Raw genomic sequence first — 21,970 nt, 5'->3', positions numbered from 1 at the left:
CCTTGGCATTCTGTACTGTGACCTCTCTGATGTCCATTACTGGGTGTGGTTTGGCAAGCTGCACTGCAGAATAAACCTTCTAATTCTGAGAACTGGTTTTTCAGGCACTTCTGTCATTTTTGGATGAAATGCATTCAGCCTTCTGGAGCAGACAAATAAGTCTAACCATGCAATGTACAATGTTTTCTCCTGTATTTTGTAAAACTGAAATTAATGAAATAATATTTCAGGAGAAGATTTTGCTCTCTTTGCTTCAGTGTGCTTTGGCAGTCCCCATGCAGTGAATAGTTTCTCCAGCTTCAGAGGAATGCCTCTTGGATGAAAATAGGGCTTGCAGTGAATTAAGCTGGCCTGCTGCTGCTGCAGGAATTCAAGAACATGCTCTTACACATTATACAGGAAAAATTACACAAATATCCAACAACAAGTATATATTGTTGACATTGTATCCAAGAAAAACTATTGTATACATGAAAGAATATGTCTGTTTGGCTCTAGCTGAAACAAGAGCAGTCAAAAATTTGTAGTCTGGCGTCTTTTAAGTCTTTACATAATGAGACCAAGCACCAGTTTCTGAACATTTTCCCTGTATTGGTTCTCTTCCCTGTCGCCCTGCCAGTAGCTCTGCACAGTTTGCTGAGCATCCCCTTGAGCTCTGAGATTAGTGATACATCCTACATTTTTCTGCTTAGGTACAGGGATCATATTGAAAACTCAGACTGATTTCCTTTTTTTGTAATTTGTTTATTTCTCCACCTACAAAGCAAAGCCAATCTTTGCTCTGTAATTTAATGTCCACCTCTTTTTCCACTAGGCTGGTTTGGTATTTCCTTTGCAAACCTCAATTGTTGGCATTAAAAACTTGGCCATTTCAACTCCACTGAACTAAAACTTGGCAAGCAGATTGTCAGCTAACATTTAATTTATTCTTCTAAAAATCTTGCTTTTTATGAGTAATCTATGACCAGTCTTTATCTGTGCAATCCTCACAAAACTTCTAGGTCTCCTGAATCACTGGAAGCAACTGGCTTAAAAGTGCTGCTGACTCCCCTCACAAACACATAAAACAGAGACTGCAGAGGCCAAATTCTGTACCAAAGTTGAGTTATTCTGTCTGTCTGTCTGTCTGTCTGCAGGTATCCTTTCTTAATGATTCTCCATACCAGGCCAAAGTCTCTTGGTAGGGAAGGCAGACAGTCCTTATTGAAGCCAGAAAGGCAGAGAAGCAAGAAGGCACAGAGCAAATCTCCCCTGGTGCAAGAGCTGGGCTGTGTCACCTCCGTGCTCTGGCAAGGTGTTTCCTGTTAGAAAAGGAACCACAGCATAAAGGAGTTTCTACTTCCAGTAATACACAGGAGACTGTACCAACTAATTAAAATGGTGGGGTCAGGGTGTAGAGAAGCCCAGATGAAGCACCATAGAAGCAAAGCTCACCCTAACCCGGAGCAGCAGCTTGCAGCCAGAGGAAGGAATAAGACAAAGAGCCTGTGTTGTAGGGCCAGGTGAGTTAGGAAGTGGGAAAAGCCCTTTTACTACTGCCTGTAAAGGTGAAAGTGTAAACTGTACTCAAGTGAACTTCCATGCTGATAGTCAGGAGTGAAGAAAGGTAGCTCTGAAAGCTCCCTGTGAGCACAGGGAGGAGCAGCTTTCACAGAATCCTTCTGAATATTCTGAGTTGGAATGTACCCACAAAGATCAAGTCCAACTCTTACGTGAACAGCCTGTTCAGGGATCAAACCTATGACCTTGGCATTATCAGCACCCTGCTCTTACCAGCTGAGGTAATCTTAGTGATGAGAGACAGTCCTGACCTTCCCTGACCACCAGCTGACATCCCTCAATGTGTGATGTCTCCAAGTGTGGGGTGACAGTCACTCAGCCCTCTTCCTGCATGGGTAAATCAGAGAGGTATCCCAGTGGTGTGGGGAGCTCAGTTTATATGGGCAACCCTTCTTGTAGCCAGCTCTGCTGCCAGGGTCAAGTGCAGCACATTTGTTTAGAGCCAGCTGGTAGTTAAAAACTGATCCCAGAGGGGAAAATATATGTATAAAGCCAAGAAAAATAAGTGTTTATTTGTCAAAAAATCATGGGTAGAATAAGGTGGACCTGCTCAAATGTGTATAGCTTAGCATGATAATGTTTAGATTTCTTCCTCAGAAAGCCATGGAAAGGCAAGTGCAGGTCCCACATGCTCCATCTCTGACACCATCACCTCACCAAGGCTATGGAGTTGGTGGGAGCTGGACTCACTTTGGAAGAGGAGGGAGAACAGAGGAAAAGCTTCCTGACCATGATCTTGACACAAGATTTCTGAGAAATGTAGCAGACACTACTTGATTCCTGGCAAATTGCACAAACAGGTAACAGAGTTTTTAAAGAAAGGCCTTTTCTATAATTGCCCATTTTGAAGGGGAAGGAGGTAGTCAGAGCACTGTGGTTTAACCGCTGGGTAGCAGCTGCATTTTTGGTCTGCTAGCAATGAAAGGCTGCTTGGGTTCATGGTGCACCTTATGTTATGAACATGTGTTATGAACAAAAAAAATAAAATTTAAACTTTTGGGGAAGTGTAGTCGGCAATGTATATGTAGGGTTGAATGTTGTTGGTACAAGTAACAAGTTGTGATTAGAAATGTAATAATCACAACCTCGTACAATGTATGTGCAATGTTGAATGTTATTGGTACAAGTAACAGGTTGTGATTGGAAAAGTAGTTAACAATGTATGTACAAGGTTAGGCATTGTGGGTACAAGTAACAAATGGTGGTTAGTTCTATTAAAACTCAGTACTGTTGTGCATGTATAAAAAGGGAGTGGAACTGGGGAAGAGATGGGGTACCAATCTTGTAGAGGGAGCAGAGAAGCTTCCAGAACTATCGCATCGTGGAGCACAGCCACAGCTTGAACCAAGACTGGGAGGGAGACCAACCAAAAGTAGGCAAGAATTCCAAAAGGATTGGCCAAGACTGCACCAACTTATGGAGCACTCAGCAATGGAGAAACAAACCTATCACAGCACGGATCCTGAGCCCCAGTCAGGAGACAAGAGAGGCTTTAAAAGGCCTGGGGTGTCTGACACCCGGGTCTTTCCTCGGAGCCGCTTTCTTTGGGAACACTCCCGGGTTACACGTACAGAGTTGTTGAAGCAGTCTCTAGACTAGCCAGAGGCTTTTGCTTCCAGTTGTTCAGTTTGTAATAAACAGGCTTACTTGTTTTTAGCCAACTGGCCTACTTTTTTTGTTACTTTAAAGTTTTCTTTGTAAGCCTGTCCATAACATTAAGCACTCCCTGACTGACATGGGAAAACTGTTCGAAGCCTAGTATGCCAGGATGGATGGCATTATTTTTCTGAACTCAGTTGCAGGATATTCTCTTGGGATAGGTGGCATACCATCTGACTCATCTGCTAGTAGGGTGTGCTGCTAAGTGACCACAAGTTAAATAAACTTGAATTCCTCAGTCATGACTGAGGGATAATGAGGAAAGTTCCCTTCAGTTCTGCAAGTAGCTTCTGCAGGTGTTGGACATCTGGAACTCCCTCAGCTCCCAAAATCTATTAACCATGGAGAAGAGAACAGGCTGAGTAGATTATTGTGGGTTTGGATGAAATAAGAAATTGACATTTCTGGTGAACAAACACTGCTTGTAAGTGCTTGCTACAATCTCTTTTCCCATGCTAAATTGCTTATCTGTAGAAGTTACCACAAAATCCTTTGAATTTAATGAAAATCATATAATCAGAATGAGTCACCTGGTCAGGACAGTCCATATAAAACAGTCAAATAAATTCTCAGGTACGTGAGACGTTTATTTCTTCATATGTCAGGAAAACAGAATACATGTATAAAGCCACATAATTCTGTAAAGATAACTTGTGCTGAAATTCAACAAAGTATGGTATTTTTAGTAGTTGCGGATCATAAGTGGACATTTTACAGAGAAACCTACAAAAGCTAGTTGTGCTTTCTGGTAGTAATTACCTCCCACAAATATGACTCACTTCTGCAGTTTAAATGCAATGGTTTAGTGTCCCAAAATCAACAGTTTTATAAATAAATCTCTGAATCACAGACTGAATGCCTGAAGTGTTTAAATATTTCTTACTGGCCTGGGAAATAGTTTGCATTTAAGGTTTTTCTTCATAACAAATTCCCAGTGAGAAGGACTGACACTGCAAGGGACTGAATACAGACAAAGTAAAAAGGGCGCAGTGATACAGGCTGCTCCAGAGGTCTGGAGCAGGATAGCATAAACTAGGTTTTTTCAGTCTTTAGTATTTCTGCTAACAAGAAGTGGGATTACCAAGGTAGATGTGAATAGGACTCAGGATTAAATCAAATTTTCCTGTTTCACAGCATCCTCTTCCATGGAAAGAGTTCCAGGAGCTGGGGTCACCTTGCCCCGTGCAGAACTGGGGGGACTGTTTCAGATCTTCTTGGGGTGCAGATCATCTCCATAAGAAATGAGGAATGACCATGAAAGAAGAGGGCTTTCCTCAAAAAGCCAGCAAGGTTAAAAAAGAAAATAATTCCGCTTTCCGAGATTATTGGATTTTATATTGTGAAAACTAGAGATAATGCAATAGCTAGTAACTCTAACTAACTCGTGGTTAGTTTTTTTGAAATGACATGAAGTTTTTCGCTTGATTGCGCTCGGGTTGGCCTCCTGCCTGACGTTTAGCACAGAAGTGCTCCCTGCGGGAGCGCGGTGGCGCATCCACAGTCCCGCTGGGAATGTCCTGCACGGTCGAGGGAGCAGAGCTGCATCACGCATCCTCTGTCCCGCCTGCTGCTGCTGCTGCTGCTGCTGCTGCTCGACATCAGCTTTCGGCTCTTTCTGCTTCCTGCTCTGCAGCTGTTCCCGCGGCCGCTCTGTCTGCCTGGAATTGGCAGGACACGGGGAAACACATCGGCTGTGCGGCAGCCAAGGGCCGGCCGCTGCCAGGGCGCGGGGACCGCCGGCGGTGGCCGAGGCTCCCCCCGAGCCGGCTCCCCCGGGCCGGCTGCCCCCGGGCCGGCTCCCCCGAGCCGGCTCCCCCGGGCCGGCTCCCCCGAGCCGGCTCCCCCGGGCCGGCTCCCCCGGGCCGGCTCCCCCGGGCCGGCTCCCCCCGAGCCGGCTCCCCCCGGGCCGGCTCCCCCGAGCCGGCTCCCCCGGGCCGGCTCCCCCCGAGCCGGCTCCCCCCGAGCCGGCTCCCCCGAGCCGGCTCCCCCGGGCCGGCTCCCCCCCGGCCGGCTCCCCCGGGCCGGCTCCCCCCGGGCCGGCTGCCCCGGGCCGGCTCCCCCCGGGCCGGCTCCCCCGGGCCGGCTCCCCCCGGGCCGGCTCCCCTCGCTCCCCTGGCCCCCCAAGGGCCGGGCGCCCCGAGGCGGGGCAGGACCGGAGCGCATCCCCGAGCGCGGCCGGAGCCGCCGCACGGAGCTCGCCGGCAGCGCCTCCGCCGAGAGCAGCGCACGGAGCGCCTGCAAAAGGGCGAAAAGGGGGGAAAAGACCAGTCTCACCTGTGGAGCTTTACCCAAAGCTCTCTCACAAATGAGCTCTCTCCGAAAAAAAAAAAAAAAAGGAGGGGAAAAATCATGATTTTTTGTTGTGTCTTTTCGAGGATTCTTCTAGCTTCACTGCACATTAATCTCAGATTTCCCCCCAGTTAGACAAGAAAAAAAGAACAAACAACCCACCGGTCAACCAAAAAAACCGCAAACCCATCCCTTCCCGAGCTGACATTGCCATACCAGCATGGCTTGCTTGACTAGAGGTGACCTAAATAATACTAATCTGATCAGATATAAAAGCAGAAATATTTATACATGTACACATGTTGAAAAGCCAGTTAACCTGGAAAACAAAACCACACAGAAGACAAGAAATGCAGATACACAGTTGAAACCTATAAACCTTCTATCTTTATTTAATTGCAATCTGTCAGTTAAAATCACTACTGAATGTGGGATTTCTATTGAGAAGTTATGTATCATAAGTGACAGCACAGAACATGCAGTCTTTTTCATTTATATTTAATTAGAGAAAAAAATTACAGGGAAAAAGGAAAATGCAAGAGAACAGAAGGCTAAAGAAATAGAAGCTAAATAAAAGAGAGAAAGAAACAGGAACATTTTAGATGGATCATCCACTAGCAATTAATCAAAGATTTTTAAAAAGTTCAAGCCCAGAGTCTGCAGCCTTATCTTGGCTAAGGAGTCTCAATGTGATCTACAAAACAGCCCACTTATACGAGTAAATGCATTCACCTCTTGGCTGACTCATCCTCAGACATTTGCCTTTCCCCTTTATTTATATTTCAGCTGCTATAAAATCTCTAATGCTTCTTCAAACCCACCTTTGCGGAACACACTGATCACTGCTGTTTCTACTGCATGGCCACTCAGAGACCTGCTGTACCAGCCTCAAAAGCAGCAAATTCTCCACCTATGAGTTTTAAAAAATTTTTGGTAATAGGACAGTGAACTTATTTTCTGTCTCATCTTACCTTCAGCAACTGGAGAGTGATAACTATGTCAGGCTCAGTTATGCCCATTTACATTTATTTTGTCTAGAAGTTGATGTTCCTCTGATATTATGCAAGCAAAGATTAGAACAAAGCACATCATTACAATTATTGTGAAGATCTATTTTTGATGACTGTGCACAATATAATGTAATCAATTGCATAAAGTCCCTACAGTGATTCCCTGTGAGCTTCAGACTCTGTGTGTTGCCAGCCACTATAACACTTGCTTTCCATAGGCTGTCTGCCCTGGTGCAGTCAGCAGGCACACACTGCCTAAGACTTTCTGTTTTCATGCAATTTTAAAAAGTTCAAGGCATCCTGGTTCTTCTGCTTAGAGTTCTATATTATTATTTTGCATAAAATACAAGTGCCTTGAAGAAAAGCAATAGATAAGGTGGCACCATTAACATAGCTTTTTTTTTTGGCTTTTTTTTTTTTTTTCCCAGAAAATGTCAGGAAGAGGGACTGAGGTACTAGACATGAGCAGAAACTTGAAAGTAGAAAGTGTGAGGTCAAGAATTTCAACTAACAACAAGAAAAAAATGGAAACAACAGAGGAGCAAGATAAGCATGAACTTGCTGGCTGATCACAGGATTAGTGCAGCCGAGACAGGATTGTCCTAATAAATTACAAACATGATTATAGAATGCAAAACATGATCATAAGATACAGAAAAGCATTGGCAGCACATAGCAAGAATTCAGGCCCTTGTCCAAGGCATTGGACACTTATGCTGACATCTTTTGAGTAACTGGGATGCTCACACAGAAAAATCAAAGTCAAATTGGGATAGGTGTAGAGTCAGGCTATGAGGTTAAGCAGTTTATTTTATAAGTAAACTACCTTATGAGATTATAAAAACCCATGGCCAAATAAAGCCAGGGAGGAGATATAATTGCTATCTTTAAATCTCTCCTATTGATGTTATTGATGCTAAGAAAAAAAAAAAAGAAAGAAAAGAAAAAAAAGAAAAAAAAAACCCACAGATCTAGAAATACCATAGCAATGAAACGCACGTGCAGAACTAAATAGGTTTGAAAACTCACACTGACTTCTCTGAACACTCAAGAGCTATGCAGGCACACCAGCCTTCCCAAGGCCAAGTCAGAGATCTGCCTGGCCCAGTTAACACAGAGATGGAGAGGAAGTAAGAAGAGCTGGCAGATTACTGGTGTCTGCTGTGCTCAAACTGCCTCCCTATCCCTGCCTGTTCCTACCCTTGGTCAGCTTTGCAGAGTCTGGAGCCATGGGGACACTTCAATAGCCTGCAAATGCTGCCCATTTACTACCGAGTCCCTCTCCCAGAGGGAAGCAGGATTCTCTTCAATAGCTTGGGAAAAGACTATTTATCCTGTCTTTCATTCTGAGTCTACAAGGTGGAAGTCAATGTGGCCTAAAATATAAACACCCCAAGGCTTAGCCCCTCAGGGAACAGGGCTCCTGCTGCTCTTGCCGAGGATGGCTGCTCTGCCAGCCCCTCTGAGAGCAAGTGAGCCGCTGAAGGTCACATTTCTCCTGAGGGACAGCGAGTTCTGTGCAGGTTGTGCCCCAGGCATAGCCAGCACAGCCCCCTCTGTCCTCGCCCGCTCTCTCCTCCCTGCTGAGGCCAGGCCTAATTGGGTTCCTATTTTTGCTCTTGCTACAGAACGCCTGAAAAGGAAGAAAATTTTCTTCACCGTGAAAAGATGTTTCAAAGAGAAGAAATGCTGCCTGAGCTGCCTGAGCTCAGTGGCTCTTGTGGTGTGTTTCCTACACATGTTCAGACTCTTGCTGTAGATGCTCCAAGGCTTTCCCCTGGAATAGTTTCCTCTCAAATGCTCTGCGTAGTCACTTCTCTCCTGCTTGAGGTCACAGCTGTGAAATGCTTCAAGTGGTGAGTGTGCTGTCCCAGCTCTGGCTGCAGTGACAGGAGGGGGGACAGCTACGTAAGCCATGGAGGCAGGACGCTGGCACATCATCCTGAGAAAGCAGTTTGCAGCAGTGAAGAAAATGGGGTCTGATTAATGCATCTGAAGTGCAAAAAATGGACAGTGATTGTCCTTTGTTTCTCTTTTGTGACTTTGCAATGTGGATTGATCAGAGTGCTCTGAACTCAGCAGATTTTTCTCCCTGAAAGCAGTGGGAAACATTGATGCTTTATTTACAAAGAATTGCTGGAAAGCCTGTTGCACACACATATCAACAACTATTTGCTTGGATGGTTTTGATTTAATAAGGTTTTGAGAAGCATATGGAGAAAATTTCTGTTTTAGTGTGTTTGCCTTAGCGAGCCAGGCTGATGGAGTGAGTTCTGAGGAGTTACAACATGTCCAGGTGAAGTGGCTGCAGGGATGTGCATTTGTGTCTTTTTGTGAGCTCTGGGGCCTGTGGCTGGATTGTACCTTGCTGAAAAATTCAGCCTGAATGTAGGCAAGGCTCTGAGTAGAACTTACATTTGCTAAAATGTTTCGCTCAAGGCCTTGAGTTTTACAACATTTTTTATGATGTTTGCTCTTTGGAGCAATACCTACAGTATGTTCATTTTCCTTTTACTCCAAACTCCAGCAATCACCCTAAAATGGTGAAAATGGCGAAAATGGCATTATGTAACAGAGCACATCTGGCCTGGAAAAGGACAGTTCAAATATTCTATATTTGGGTTGTAATCATTATTTTAATGTAAGTCTAGTGAGGGGATTTGAAGACAGATAATGTCTATAAAATCTGAAAAATTTTATCTTGTCCTTTTTATGGTGTTTGTTTTAACTGACCTTTCTTTATTTCCAAACTGTGGGAAAAGCCCTTCAGACTTGACACACAGGAGAAATATGGAATACAAGCAAGGTGTGTCGAGAGTCTGCAGGGACCCAATGTACCCCTCACTGACTGTTAAACAAGTGGGAATTTGCATCCCTCGAACATTACAGCATTTTGGCTACATTTGAATTCCCTATTATTCACTCCCTTACAAATAGTTTCTAATTTTATGGTGTGCAGTAGCAAGTCTGAACACACAAAAATCAGGTCACTGTTATTCAGATACCCTTTATTTCAAAATAACCCAGTACCTAATGCAACTCACTTTAAATAGTACATCCTCAAGTCATTGTTTTAGAAGCTTCCTTAAAATTTGTTAAGGGCCTTTTCTGCTTCCCTATTGAAATTTACAGTGGTCTGTTCACCCAGGAAGAAACTAATCATGGACCCAAATCTAAAAAATCTCTACACACACAGTTAGCCAAAATAAAGTAATATATACCTGTTAAGTCTTTGCAAGAACTGGGTTCAGATAACCATAAAAGAGAAGTTATAAAATCCAACTGTGTCATCCAAAGCACAGAGCAAACAGAAAAAGTCAGACCATTTAGTAACTTATCTCAATTTAATCAAGTTGCAAGCACATGAAGTACTCATTTCTCAGCCAGCACTGTGATTTTCAGATGGGAGGCAAACCTTCAGGATTATTCCAAACAGTTCTCACAAGTTATTTAAAAGTACATCTTTATTATTTATAGCTAAAGTATTTCTCTTGTTTCACTTACAATAAAACTCACATTTGAAATCTTTATTGGCTTAAAAAACATTATTCAACCTGGTTAAAGAACTTACTTTCACAATGCAGACTGAAAAACACAGCACACTCATGACAGAGCAAGTAAATATGAAGGACAAATGTATAGATAATGTGAAAGGCAACACTCACATTGGGAAACAAGGAGGAACTGAAAGAGAAATACTGGGAAGTAAGCAGAAGAAGAAAGAAGACAAGAATAAGCACTAACAACCTGAGTCAACATTACCAAGAAAAGACTCCCTGAAGGGAAGAGGTCCATTTCTCATGACTTTTCTGTTTATTGATTCAAATGGAAGTAGATAGATACCACACTGTGGATCTGTTTTCTAATTAGCAAACAAACTGAAAGCTATAATTAAAACATCTGACTTAAAGAATGCATGAAAAGCAGCCTTACTGTTTTGACTATGACCTATTCAGTCTGCTTTGAGCTTTTTAGGAGTTCAATATCAGAGTGGAACATATGGAAAAAAGTAACACCAGCACAGTTTTTTCTCATAAGCTAAAAATTAGGGCATGGAGTAGGTAGATATCACATAAGTGGTAGACAAAACCTTGATTTAGATTCTAGATCTTGTAAACACCCTACACATTGCAATTTTAAGTTACTGGAAATCAGTATTATATCTTTAGTCTGAAAAAAATTAAACAAACAAAACATTTCCCAGATAATTTTAGGGTACTGCAATGTGTCAAACTTACTCATCAAAAGAGTCCCAGTTCACATTGCTTTTTCTTCCATGTCTTATATAGGAAGGATGTTTTCAGCACACTGTAAATCAGTTGCATATCCAATATCATTAACCTTAACACAGTCTCCCAAGGTTTGAAACTCTGCAGTGTCCCTGGTCACGCTCACAGCTTGCAGCAATCACGACTAGGTTGCAGACATACTCCCACCAGATTTTCTGGATCCAAGGAAGCCACATGAACATATGTGTTTGCACTGATCCCACGCTTAAGCTCACCACAGGAAAAGCTGCTCAGACTTCCTCCAAGTCTGCAGTTAAATGGAAGAAGACAGACAACTTCCAGGGCCTGACCCAATATCCACCAGTTTCTCATGGAGACTTGGCAAAGGCAGCGCTCGCCTGTCCGTCGGGCCCCTTGGCGTTCGGTGTCCAGCACACCCAGCCCTAAGAGCTGCTTCAAAACCAGGAGCAAAGTGTCTTATTTAAAACCTGTTGCTTTGTGAACTTACCTCCAAATACTCCCATGGGAAAACAGTGAAGTATCAAAACTCAACATCTAAAATTATTGACATACTGAGTAACCTGTAAAGGAAAACAAACACATCTCTCTAATCACAGCAACAAACAATTGGTATTGCTTCTGTGAAGATTAATAAGGCCATTTATATACCAGTAGTAATGCAAGTTTTATAACTTTTTATTTTTTAGGTCCTATTGGTGACAGAAAAAAAAAATAATAGGGGGAGGATAAAAGGACAATGAAGAACAAAAGATTTTCACTTTGGTAGAGCACTGAGGAAGTACCAGAGCCTCTGTGTATATTACATCAATAATCTCCCTATTTGTAAGCAGTGAGCTGGATGCTAAAAACAGACTTAACAGAGAATGAAGCTGACACAGTGCTGTATGCCAAGTAATCTTCACTGAATAATATCCCAAAATTATGCCATCTTTACACATCTTCAACATTATTATTATTATTATTATTATTATTATTATTATTATTATTATTATTATAGTTAAATATGTCAGTATCCAAAGAGTATCTGATAATGCCTTCCAGAGAAACACCTAGGAAGAATTCAGTGAATCAGGTGGTCACGTTTTTGGTTTTACAGTGATGCTAAAGGCAAAATTCATTTATAAAAGGGAGAATAAAATCTACACTTCAAAGTGTTGTAAATATCAGGGAATTTTACTGGTAAAACAGGGAAGAAAAATAACTATACATTTCACCAGCTAAGCCCCACTAAAGTTAAACTTGCTGGGAGGTTACATATGTACATATTTCTGCTGATTTTCAGCATTTTTATTGGTGGATCAATCAAGTGTTTCTCAGTGATCTAATTCCATTCCTGCTTTAGTACGTGCTAGAGTAGATGGATCTTTTTAAAATTCTTTTGGACATCCATGTGCTAAATTTGTACAAATAGCTACAACTTCTGAAAGTCTGCACAGAAAGCAGAAGAGACATCCCAATAAGATGGTGAGTACTTTACCAAATTTTAAACAAGCTTAAAATACAGAGCTTCTCTATATGGTCAAAATAATGCATTTTTGCTTAATTGCTTGATAGATACTGATGAAAAATTTTGCTGAACTTCTGACTTGAAAAAGTCAGGCTTCAGAATGTAGCCAGCAAAAGAAACTCCTGTCTAAGCAGGTAAATTTTCAACCAATCAACAGCTGAAATTGTAGCCAACTAAAACCTGCCTCTTATAATAGAAATCCCAGACATCAGTAATTGCAGGTCACTACCAGTTCTGTCTACAAATGAGTAATTTTCTTTTCATCCATGGAAATGAATGGAGTTTAGGGAAAAAAACTTTTACCTATTAAATTCAAAATACAGGCTTCACTATTGCTCTGGTTTGGTCCAGCCAAGCAGCAACAGAATTCCCACCCCACTTGTTTGCTGTGGTTACACAGCCCTGTGTTATTTCCACTATCTCACACACAGAGCCAGAAGAACTTGGAAGATGAAAATACTTTTGCTTTCAAATATTTTCCTTTTAAAAGCAGAAAGCTAAGTGTAATTCTATGAATGCATTATTATTTTGGAAGCACTGCTGAAGTCAGGAAATTCCAAGTCAATGCTATATTATATTCATTGTGCAGATGTACCACTTTCTATTCTGCTTTTCCTTGTTAAATATAACCTGTTTCACGTATTTTTTATTACGGAATGTGCAGTGGGACAGTTTCTTCAGTAATGCTGGAATCTCCACCCAGGGAGATTAGTTACGTCTGAAAGTGGATGGGCAAAAATGAAGAGTAAAAAATGTCTGAAAGTAAGCCACTGTGTGCCAGAAAATGGAGCTCATACTCCATAGGACTTTCACTTTGAGAGATTCAAGACGCTGCTCATTTTTCAATAATTATCTGGGGTGTCTCCCTGATGTCCCACCAACCAGTAGCTTGGTTATTTTTTTTTAAACACTCTGTATCAAAAATTTGTACTCAAAATTCTGGGAATGATTACTAATTCAAGTGTTTGGTGTTTGGTAATTGTCTTGTTCTTTAGGCTTCACTATTTTGGAGCAGTTAATTCTAAACTCAGGAATATAAAGTATATATATATATATATATATATATATATACACATATATATATACATATATATACATATATATATAACTAATTAAAATGAGAAAGCAAACAAAAAGCCACAAGAAAATCCCCTCAAAAAAAAAAAAAAAATCCAAAAACCCCTAAGTGTTCTCAAGTGACTTACACTGATTTACAACCCCACCTGTTCTTCCCAGACATAGGTTATCCTCTTGCCTCAAGGCTCTGCCTAATTGAGGATCCTTAATTACCAGCTCATGCTGCAGGATGCCTTCCAAGCCGATCTGGCTGCCTGGTTCTGCTAACAGGGCACCACTGGTGCTTTCCCAGGGGATGCCCAGGGGGTCCCGGGCTCGGGGGAGCAGCGCTGGGCAGGGGCACCCACCCGGCTGCCTGAGCCGCTCCCGGGGCTCTTGGCTGCCAAGTGCACACCAGGAGAGTTTCCAGAGAGCTCTGGCTTATGGCTCAGCTAAGCAGGCAGGAATTAAATACTATAGAAGGCAGTTGTGTTGCTTGCCACTTCATGTCTTGCTTTAAGCAGCACTTTGACAACAAAGTTCCTGTGCTGGACTTTCTCCCCAAAGCATGGTTTTGCTTCTCCTCCTGCCACTTCTCTCAGCTTTTTCTCTCAGGGTGTCATGCCAGTGACATGCACTTCCAGCCATCCCTCTGCACAGCTGTCTCATGGCAAATTTGCCTACCCTTCATTTTTTGGCAATGTATTTATTTCAACTGTGTCACTCCAAAGAGGGACCACAACTGCTTTTTCATTTTTCCTTCCTTGAAGGTCAGCTTCAGCATTGAACCAAGCTTGTAATGATATAAATTGTTACAAAATACTAAATACACTGAAAACAAAGATTTGGATGCCATGTACATCAATTCAAGTGAGAAGAAATGGAGACCAAGCACCAGCAGTAGTGTGTAGAAGAGGTAGAACACTGATGCTGGCAAATCTTACAGTAACGCCCACCACAGACAGTTCTGTAGGTACTTAGTACTGACTAATTTATCACCCCAAAAATCCTGTGGATTACATCACTGGGATTGATGCTGGGTAGAATTCTGCAGTTGCAGTTTTGTGTTCCATGGGCCCTCCTTGTATTTTCCTTGGATATTCAAAAAAAAAGGCTATGAAAGCACTTCAGACCTCCTCTTTCTTTCCTTCTCTAACTTCCTAAGATCTTCAGCTGTAATTAGGACTCCCAAAGGAGAATATGTATTGACTTAATGCTGACTTGACTCAGCAGAATGTGGTGAAGCATCATCTCAAACCTCCCTCTGCTCATCTCAAAGAGCCCTGATTTTCAGGGAGGAGCTTCCCCAGCCTCTCTAAGTGCCTTCTGTAGATTCCCACTCTGGGAGCAGTTGGATAAGCAGTGCTGTCAGGTGAGGAGGGAGCACGCTCCCAGTGATGGATGCACTGCCAGCAAGCAGAGCACTCAGCAATGGTCAGATGGACTCTGTTTAGAAAACACATGGTTAGAGCCTGACAGAGCAGCACTGAAAAATTCATAACGGAAAATGAAAACAAGGTGATTACCTTTAGCCTCGAGGAATGTGATCTAATTCCTAATGGGAGAGGCAAAGAGAAAAACCTGACACTCTGTTCAATGTATATCTTAACCCCTAAAATGTCCTAACATATAGTCAACATACATTAATTTTTGTATTTTATTATTATATTTAACTGAGTCATTATTAAATCACCAGTCCCTCTTATTTTCTGCATAACCCTAAGCCAGTAATTTGTTAAATTCTTTGATTCTTTTTAGATAGGAAGGTTATACTCACTTAGCATCTAACAGAGGAATTTAGCTTTTATCTGATACTGCTTTGCATCTTGCTTCAATAGGTTTTGATTAAATATGGCAAGCTAAAATATTCTTTCTAATAGTGGAATTATGTTGTTTTTTTTTTAAAAGGATCCCAGATGATCAGATAACAGAAGACAGGTCTGTTCACTGAAATTAATAGTAGTTTAAGAATTGGAGATTACTAGTCCTTAATATCAAATAGCATCTTCTAAAGGGAAAAATAGGAAAATTACTGCTACATACTCATCCTGAAACTTGGTAATTATTTTCCTTGTTAAATATAACCTGTTGTGCTGTGTTTTTTATTACGGAATTTGTAGTGGGAATGTACATTCTTAGGCTAGGGATCAGTGTCCTGATATTAATTGATGACTGTATTTCCTTTTTGAGATAATATCTTTAACTAGAATGTAGAAGGGCTCCACAAAGCCTGCTGATGGATTGTGGTCCAAGGAGCAGAAGTCTTCCCATGCCTTCAGAATTAAGGGATCTCTGTAACGAAACAGCATGCTCACCTTCCATACACAATCCTGGAGAATACAGGGAGAGCCATATGGCATGGCCTAAAATTAGATATAACTTAACATAGTACCTAATTTCAAGGCCACAGAGCCTACATCTGTTGGAACTGGGTGTAGCATGAAATGTCAAATGCAGATTTAGATCCAAGTAGGACTGCAAAAGGGAAGTGTTTCTACATTCTTTTAATTGATGAAGAAAAGAGCTTTCTGATGAATTTGTTAAGATTCTGAGGGGGAAGAGCAAAAGGTTTGGAGAAACCTATATTTTTTTCCATCAGGAAAGTGGAATAAAAAGTATCTGGAGCTATTCTGCTACCAATTCTTCCATGCTACTCCCCAGCAGAGATATATCCCCTTAGCTGGTAGTTAACAGTATAGTAGAAGTTGTTGGAACAAGAAAAGACCAAATGAATCCTCAAACACTTCTTGGTTAAGGAATTTTCCATTTTGGCTAGTTTCTCAAAGTATTTGGGAAGACTACTCTGATGAATGAAATGCATCTGACATGATGTATGACCTTCCATATATTGTATATGTCAAAATCACACACAAGCATCTGCCCAAGACGGCCTTGTATGGAAATTCCAAGATCAACTTCAGAGTAGGGCTTGCATAACCCGGATCATTAGGATTTGGAAACTATTTTGAACATGGAGGGAAGATACACTAACACATTGCCAAGCGACACCTTCTCAAGTGCAGGAAGAGATGGGGTAATGTAGCTAACATATTATGGGATTAAATTAAACTCTGTGATTGAAAAGAGTTAATATTTCCATTCTGCAATGTTGCCATCCATGCTGGTATAGCTGGAGCGGCTGAAAAGAACATTGATGCTACAACTGGAAACAGTAGCCTCTTCAGGCACTTCAAATAAATGGGAGAAAGGCTGGGTCTGCAGCTGCTGGTCCAGTGGAGCATTTTTAATTTGGACTACTGCTGTTTTCAGTTTGCTAATACATGGGGATTTGAACAGCAGCCTTGGCTGCAGTGGGAGTAATCTCCTGGGAAGGATGGGGCAGCCAGATGTGGGTATAACCAAGGGATCATGAATCTAGGCCAAGCCCATGCCTTTGTGACCTTCCTAATCTTTAAAAATAGCTTTATGCATGTGTTTATATATACAAAGAGATAAATTGTAGTAACAGATATACACCGTAAATGTTATCTAAAATTGTTTTTCCATCTTTTTTTTTAACATTCTGAAAGGTAAGAAAAGCTAATGAAGAAAGGCACCCTGAGCTCTGGTGTAGTAGGACATGACAGATAGCACTGTGTAGCAAGCAAATAAAAGAACACACAGATGAATTTACATGAAATATTTCCATTTCATTTTAGCCATGGCTTTGCTCTGGTACATTTGGTGATTCCTGGCTGGCTGGGTACAGTGTCTATGTTTTCTTTTATGTAAGAAGAACGGCCTGTTTGCTAAGTTTGGCATTTCAGACTAGGTAGTCACAGCAATGGACAGGTCTGTCTATTTGCTTTTTTTTTCTCTGATCTTGCCCAAGTCAACAGAAAGCGTTATCCATCACTATTCCTGAGGAAAAATGGGCTGGGAAAAAGGCACCAAAACAGTTTGCTTAGGATCCATACCAGCATGCTTCAGTTTAAGGAGAATGGAGACCCAAGCAATGAATATGCCCTTAAAATGCAGTTACAGAATCTGTAAAACAAATGTAGTGCATTACTGTTCAACAGAAAATGTGACTGTGATTTGACTCAGATTAAGACTAGGCTGTAGCCAGAATGTCTTGAAATAGAGTCTGAAAAATAGCTGCCCATAAGCTACCTGGCAAAAGGGAAATTAGCAGGAGTTGCAAACATAATTTTTCAGACCTTCTGGAATAAACATTTAAGCAAGAAACAATGTCAATATAAAAACATTACAGAGCATGTAACCACTATTTAGGAGCAGAGCATTATTTATGAAGCAATCAGCAACTAAAGACAAAGCAGCCTAAGGTGAATAATCCAAGGTAGGTACAGTCCTGGATTCATGATGAAGAACACTATTGAAGTGAGGAGTTTATCCATTTTGCAAATTAATCTAACACCAAAAATTAGCAATGAAGTTTTTGACATTATTTAGAATAAATGGCATGGCACCAAAGAACTGTTGTTATTAATACAATTAAGCTAATTTCTTCTGTCCTTCTCTGAAAGATGCTGCAATGAAGAATCCAAATACATCTGGCTGCAGGAACAAACTTTTAACTTTAGAATTGCACATCTCTGCAGAATAAGGCCTCCACAGTTATCCTGACTATATTAAGACTGCCCAGAAGTTTTATAAACATTTGTGTGGATATCAAATAATTATGGGGGTAAAAAAGCAATTTTTTTCATGTCATAAAAAATACTTTTGTTTCCTTTGGTGTTGTGTGAGACAAGATACGTTATATGAAAATCCACAAATTATGGCCTTGTCATGAAACAGTATCTAAATGTATTTGACAAAACAGACATCTGTTGCAGGTGAGACAACAAGTTCTAGGACTTCTCACCCCACAAAACTGAAAGTGAAAATTAGAACAGAAGAAAGAAGTAATTTCCAAAGTCCCAAATACCACATGACAGGAAAATTTACCTCGTTGATTGGACTGATGTCAGGACTAAGAGATGGGTTGGAATTCATCTCACTGTACTTAGGTGCATGTGAGATGTGCCAGGCTCTACTGACTAGATCCCCACTAATTACAAAGCAGTTGGAAGGAATAGCCCACAGGTAAATACTATGTGAGGTAGCTGAGTCCCACACATGGTCACCTACCATGGTCACTAAACAGGAATTAGTCATCACCTGCAAGAACTCAACTGCTCAACTGCAGGCCTACCAACAGCTACTGAAATAGGTAGTAAATCTTTCAAATAAAAGAAAATTACCTAAAATAAATAAAATTTTAATTTTTTTGCATCAGATAGTGATGCCTTGTGAGGGCTGACCTAGAACAGAGGCTAGACAGAGTTAAAGAATAAAGTAGGTGCTTATTAAAAAGCCTCAATGGATACACTGTGGGCAGCAGAAGTCCCCAACCAGAGCTACACCCAAGATGAACCCAAAATGGCCACAAAAAGTGGAGGATGGTCACAAAGTCTCTCACTTTTATAAGTTCTGGTCCATTAGCATATTGGAGTTAATTGTCCAATTACAGCTTTTGCTTATGAAGTCCCATCCTTCCTGTTCTTCTCTCTTCATTCCACTGTTGTTTATGCTCTTGGGTCTGAGATTAGGATCTTCTGTCCTTGGTCCCCAGCTAGAGAAGGAATTGTTTTGTCTACCTACTCTGTGAAGAGATCTTACTATCCCTTAACATAAAGCTCAGAACTACACACTAAAGCAGCACAGAATCTGAAAAATATAAAAGCTAAAACCTGAGGCATCAATAGCCTTTTTGTATTTGCAAAACCATGGTCAGTCAAGATACTGGAGACACCTACAAAGCTCTGAATTACTATTTTCAGCTTCTACCTAATTCTAGGTAGAATTCTATTCTTACTCAGGATTTTTCAGGTAAATTCTCTGGGCATGTGAAGATCTGCTTCTGGTATTCCCTAATCTGCCTAATTCTTCACTGAACCTAACCACCTGCAGATCTTTAAACTTGGTTTTTCTCTACCTAGCCAATTTTCTCTTCAGCAACCAATTTGGGCTTTTCAGAACAACCCCAGCATGCACGAAACATTGGGTATGATCAATCTTTAATATGAAATCCCAGTACTCACTGAGTTCCTGCAGGATATTAAAAACCAAGGTTCAATTATATTCTCTTCTTATAAAAATCTGAACCATTGTCACTCAGCAATGATGGAAATTCACCTTCCTAAAGAAAATTCAGAGGTCTTCACATGTACTGATGGATAGTTTTGGTTATAAAATACTTAAAACAATAATGGAACTAGAGAAATATTATAATCTAATGGCCATAGCATTTATCTAAATAGTGTGGAGAATGTTTTAAAGTTCTTCACTTAAGATGACACAGGAGCTCTTGTCCTTTCTACATTACTTAGACATCAACAAGAGAAAATGAAAGCTCTTCATAGTATCTAAAGCCCAGGGATTTAAGATACTGCCCACCATGGACATCTCTGTTCCAGTCTTCCCAGGAAGAACAGGGAACCTAATAAAGTGAATTTTCAAATAATTTAGTTCATAGAAACCTGTGAACCACCTGCTCTCCTTTAAAGATTGCTCTAATACAGGCTTTTAATACTTGGATTTTAAAAAGACATTTTCTAGATGATCCCACATAAAATATTTTTCGAATTTTTTTTTCCACAAGGGAAAACAGAAAACCTTATTATTTTGAAGCATCCATACTAGGCTTTCCTTTTTGATAGTGCAACCCAAAATTCCTGATATGCATAGCCTTACTTGAGAATCACAATCCCTTTCCAATTCTGTATCAACACATGATTATTCTTGCACTGAACTGCTGTTCCCTGCTCCAATACTCAGCTCAGATATAATTACACTAGAATTTTACATGGCTCTGTAATTCCAATAAGTTTGGTCTATACATCTGAGTTTCAAACATATTGCGTTTTAACACCATATGTTTGTAACTATCAGACAAACCTTGCCAACCCTGAGAATCAGACCAACTTTGCTGAGTGCACCAAAGCTTCACTTCACATTCCAGAAATTAACCATTGCAATATCTGTTTCTCCTTATGGTGCTGGCTGATAACTTGTTGAGGTCTCTTAAGCAAAATGAGATTTTCAACTGCATTTGTTTGTTTTGCTAGACTCTAGTACTTTTTTCCTGGTTTTATTTATATTAATTCTGTATATTCAGAAGACACACTACAAGCTCCAGAACAACAGCTTTCCTTTTATGTATTAACAAACATTCCCTGGAGAAACATTATGCACTTAAAGTGAGGAAAAACAAGAAATGAGAGATAACAAATGAGTAATGCCTAACATTAGAATGTGTTTCAACTACTAAAACCCTCAGATATAAATGAGATGACTATGCAATTAAATACTTAAGAAATCAGTGTTAAGTTGGGATTTAAAGAGCTGTACAGACACCATAACAAAGGGAATAACCCCAAACAAGAGCCAAATGAGCAACTGCACCAAACAGTGAGACACCAAACAGCGAGAGGGCTGGGGAGCAGAACTAAATCAGAGTGGAAGTTACAGAAGCAACAAACATGACCCATATGTAAAAATATTCAAAACACATTAGTGTTTAATTAGTATAAAGGATAAGAACACTTAGCAGAGTCATCATACACAAAGATGAATGGAAAACATGCTGTTATTAAAAGCAGGCAATCTAACTTCACTACAAGTGTAAGTTGATCAGTCACAACTTCAGATGCAATTTTTAAAAAATAGTATTTTGCTACTGCATCTACTGGTAGAAAAAAAAGTGCTGAAGTAGACATTCTTATCTGAAGTTCCAGGTATTTTGAAAACAAACAAAAAAAACCCACAGCTCTTCACCCTCCACCACTTCTACCCAAATTTTCATTTCAATTCCATTTTGAATACATGAAATTTGCCTTTTGGATGAAGAACATGAAATTATCTTTTCAAGTTTTTTCTCAAATAGTTTTTTGCTTGTGTGAAGGCTCTGAAACTGAGATCACAATGAAAGCTAGTATAAGAATGGAAGGAGAATGGTCCTTGTTATGTTCTAGTACATTCATTTTTTACAGCATACTAACCTGACATAGGTATCAGCACAGGTTAATTGCTTTCAAGAGAAAAACAATATGCAACAAGTAGGGCAAAGGGAGAGCAAGAGAAACAAAATGGGTTTGAAGGCCTTTGTGACCTTCACAAACACTTTTCCTTAATAAGGAAGATGTTAGAAAAAGTCAGTTGCATATGTGCAAGTCATTATACCTATCTATAGCTATGTACTTATTGATGATTTATGTCAGAGTTACACCCTCACATCTTTTCAGCAGGTACAATCTCTTCAAGTTGTGTAAAGATATGACAATTTATTAGATCTTATAGGCTTCAATCTTTAAATGAACAAGTAAATTCATAGTAAAGTATGAAAACAGAAAATAAAATTATGAGATGAGGGAAGTGAAAAAAGGTAATTTCCCATGATAAATATTTACAGCCTGCTCTAAATGAATGGGAAAATTTCAAGCAGATATACCATTTTTTGAGACTGTACAGCATCTGAGGGTACACCTTCAAAACTTATTAGATTCATTTGGAAGCATAAATAGAAATTGGAAGACCATCTGAAAGGGCACTACACTTCTATGTTGTTACCTCAACAATTAACATGTTATTCAAGATTAGTTCCTCATCTGCAGCAAACTGTGTATTTCTGTGTC

This window comes from Lonchura striata, chromosome 2 (genome assembly GCF_050655825.1).
Source record: "Lonchura striata isolate lonStrDom1 chromosome 2, ASM5065582v1, whole genome shotgun sequence".
In the NCBI taxonomy this organism is placed as follows: domain Eukaryota; kingdom Metazoa; phylum Chordata; class Aves; order Passeriformes; family Estrildidae; genus Lonchura; species Lonchura striata.
Note: the sequence above shows the minus strand (reverse complement) of the source record.